This window comes from Elephantulus edwardii, unplaced genomic scaffold, assembly GCF_000299155.1.
Source record: "Elephantulus edwardii isolate Elephantulus edwardi_28Jun2011 unplaced genomic scaffold, EleEdw1.0 scaffold00002, whole genome shotgun sequence".
In the NCBI taxonomy this organism is placed as follows: domain Eukaryota; kingdom Metazoa; phylum Chordata; class Mammalia; order Macroscelidea; family Macroscelididae; genus Elephantulus; species Elephantulus edwardii.
The window spans coordinates 30,360,546-30,364,813 of record NW_006399752.1 but is presented as its reverse complement, the minus strand read 5'-3'; positions in this window follow the sequence as shown (position 1 = coordinate 30,364,813).

The following is a 4,268-nucleotide window of genomic DNA, read 5'->3' as shown; positions in this document are numbered from 1 at the left end:
GATCATAAAAAATTATGGCTAACATTGAGAAGAATGGGGATCCCAAAATAATTAATTTTGCTTTTGTGAAACATATAAATAGACTAAGAGACAGTAGTCTCAACAGAATCAGGGAAAATGGCATGATTTTAAATCAAGAAAGGTGGACATCAGGACTTTATCTTTTCTCTGTAGTTATTCAATCTGTTATTCACTCTACATGCTGGAAAAATAATTTCAGAAGCAAGAAGGGAGCTCTGGTGGCCTAGTGGCAAGGAGCTGTGCAGCACTTCTGAAGGCACGCAGTTCGAGGCCACCAGCTGCTCCGTGGGAGAAGGGTGGGCAATCTCCTCCCGTGTGATTAACTACCTCTGAGAACCCACCAGAGGGCCAGCTGTGAATTGGTTCCACCTTTGTGGTACACACAACAATAACAGAGTATATTATCAAAAGTTGATAGAAATCAGAAAGGGTATATGCCAGACCTTTGCTTTTTCTTTTTTAAAAAATTTAATTTTAATGAAAGTTTACAGAGTTAGGGTTTCCATTTATTCATTGTTGCACTTTTCTTCCTGCCCATCCCCTCCTCCCAATTCAATTTTCTTGAAAAGTAAAAGAAAAACTCTTCTATTCTTATGCAATCCCTCCCCCCACAAGTCCACGCCACTGTGCAGCCTTCATTCTGGACTCCTGTCATGACAATAATACCCAATCATATATCCTTTTTAAACAGTTCTCTCCCTCATCTGTTTCAATGCAGTATACATCATTCACCCCCTTCTTCTCTGTCTTTTCAATCTATATGCAAAACAGATCATCCGGAAGTCTGGGCTCTGTAAGGAGAAATGTAGCATCAGGATTGGAGGAAGACTCATTAACAACTTGTGTTATACAGTTGACATAACCCTTTTTGCTGAAACTGAGGAGGACCTGAAGCACTTACTACAGAAGGTCAAAAATTGCAGCCTTAAGTATGGTATGACACTCAGCATCAAGATAAAAAAAATATTCTCACCACTGGGCCGACTGGTAGCATCGTGATAGACAGTGAAGAGATTGAGATTAACAGCTTCAGTTTGTTTGGCTTTACAGTCAACATTCTTGGTCCCAGAAGCCAGGAAATTAAAAGACTAATTGCACTGGGAAAGTGTGCTGTCAGAGATTTCTCCAGAGTGCTGAAGAGCAACAATGTTAGTCTGGAGCCTAGGATGCACCTGATCCAGGCAGCAGTCGTTGCAGTTACTTACTATGCATCAGAAATCTGGACAATGACTAGTCACGATAGAAGGAGAGTAGATGCCTTTGAGATGTGGTGCTGGAGAAGAACATTGAATATGCCATGCACTGCTAGGAGAAAAAACAGGTTCATCTGAGAGAGAAATAAACCAGGATCTTCCTTGGAGGCAAGGATTCTGAAGCTTTGTCTGGCATACTTTGGACATATTGCAAAGAGTGACCAGTCCTTGGAGACGGACATCATACTTGGGAGGGTAGAGGGACAGCACAAGTGAGGAAGACCTTTGATAAGATGGACTGACTCAGTGACTAGGATAATGGGGGTAGATGTGTCAGAGACCATAAGATTGGCATAGGATAGAGCAGGGTTTAGGGCTGTTGTACATAGGATCACTATAAATCGCAAGTGCCTCAATGGCACATAACAACAAGAAGAACAAGACTATATTAAGAAAATTCAGTATCAACACTGGAGGGACACTTGTCAATGACCCATATCATGCAGATGATACAAATTTCCTTGAAGAAGGGAAAGAGGACTTGAAACACTTACTGAAGAAAATAAAAGACCATAACCTTCCACAGCACCAAACAAATAATCCTACCTTATTAGTGGCCCAGGAATAATTTTGATACTAATTAACATATTTGAACAAACAGATGTGCTCTTGATGTGCTCATCAGACTGTTATAATATATATAGAGGATGGCTTCCTAGTAGACTGGAAGAGATCTATATTTGTTCCTATTCTGAAGAAAGGTGATCCAATAGAATATGAAAAGTATCCGGTAATATCATTGTATGCTTCTATTTCATGGAAGAGCTGAGTTAGGTCATTAATTTTACTTCTTTTTTCCTTTTTAATATGTTTGCCTATTGCTATGAACTGTCCTCTAAGGACTGCCTTAGCTGAATCCCAGAGGTTTTGGTATGTTTTCTTTTCATTACCATTTGTTTTGAAGAACTTTTTAAATTTCATTTTTTTATCTCTTCTATAACTTAATAGTTTTTTAAAAGGGTGCTAATTAGCTTCCACATTGATGGTTTTACAACCTTTACCCTCTTGTTAATTTCTAATTTTATGGTATTGTCTGAGAAAATACTTTGTATCATTTCAGTGTTTTTTAATTTGTTAAGGCTTTCTTTTTCATTATATATGATGAATTTTGAAGAATATATCATGTACACCTGAGAAGAAAGTAAATTAATTTTTAGTTGGGTCCAGTGCCCTGAATACATACACAAGGTCAGGCTGGTGATTGTATAGTTTAGATTTCCTGTGTATTTGTTAAGTTTCTTTCAAGTTGACCTATCCCTTGGTGAGAGTGGTATATTAAAGTCTCCTACCTGTGTTTATCCCACCCGAATTTCAAAACCATCTCAGTAACAGATTTGAGGCCTTGGACACTAATGAATGAAGACCATATGAGTTGTGGGAGGATATCAAGAATGAAGCTATCAACAATGTCAATCTGTTCATCATCTATCATGATGCTGTCAATTGGTGCAGTAGTGAGAATATTTTCTTTCTTGTTGTTGAGCTTCAATCCATATTGAAAGCTGCAGGTCTTGACCTTCTGCAGCAAGCACTCCAGGTCCTCCTCAGTTTCAGCAAGCAGGCTTGTATCATGTGCATAATAATACAGGTTGTTGATGAGTCTTCCTCCAATCCTGATGCCACATTTCTCTTCATAGAGCCCAGCCTCCCAGATGATCTGTTTTGTATATAGATCAAAAAGGTATAGAGGTAGGACACATCCCTGGTGTACAACCTTCCCAATTGTTTCTGTTTCTTAGATGTATCTCTAATAGACAACATACTGATGAGCTTTTGGTTTGTTTTGGTTTGGGGGATTTCTTTTTTTTTTCTCTCTCTCCTAGCTTATTTACAAAACTGAAATACAAATTCGAACAAATTCTTTCCATTTCCCTCACCTCCCCCCCCCATCAAATTGTACAACCCAATAGTTAATCCTCTCCTCCCTCTACACATCCACTTCCCTCTGCTTCCCACCCCTCCTGGATCCTTATGTTCATTCTACAATAACGGGTTTGTACAATATTTATCCTTGTGGGACTGAGTTAGTTCACTCAGCATAATACTCTCCAGTCCCTTTTTGGGATTTTTTTTTATCCTTTCTACTACTCTTTTTTGTCTTAATACTTGCATTTAGTCCATTCACATAAGTGTGATTGTTGATGTTCCAGGTGATTTTTCTTTCCTACCATTTAGCTGTGTTTTTCTTTTCCTCTTGTTTCTGGTTACTATGATCCATCCACTTTGCTTTGATGTCTCTGTGTGAAGTATTTCCCTTAGAATTTCTTGTAGAGTTGGTCTTGTTTTCACAAATTCCTTAAGTTCCTGTTTTTCTGCCAATTACCTAATTTCTCCTTTATAATTGATGAACAACCTTGTTGGGTCCAGGATCCTCAGCTGCCAGTTCTTTTCTTTCAACTGTTTGTAAATGTCATTGCATATTCTTCTTGCTATCATGGTTTCCACTAAGAAATCAGAACTTAATCTAATTGGTTCTCCCTTGTAGATGACTCTTTGCTTTTCCCGGCCCCTGCTTTTAGTATTCTATCCTTATCTTTGTTTTTGGTAAATTTTATTGTTATCTCCTGGTATTTTTTTTAATCTAGTTTTATGGGAGTTTGCTGAGCTTCTTGAACATAGATTTCCTCCTTCTTCATAATACCAGGGAAGTTTTCTTCTAGTACCTCTTCAATAATTTTCACAGTGCTTTCCCTGACTGTTTTGTGTTCTGGAATTCCAACCACACTTATGGTGTTCCTTTTGATATTATCCCAACAGATTCTAATGTTTTCTTTTTTTTTCTCCTGTCTCCTTTCTGATTTTTCATCTAGTACACTCCCATTGAGGGTCTTGTTTTCAAACTCATTGACTATCTGCTCTATCTCTTCTGTTATTTTTGTCTCCCCACATGTTGGGAACCTCTATCATTTCAATCTTGATATTCTAGATTGTGCTTTCATGTATTTCTGCTACTTCCAGTATTGTGTTGACTGTGTACCCTCTCTGACTTGGGAT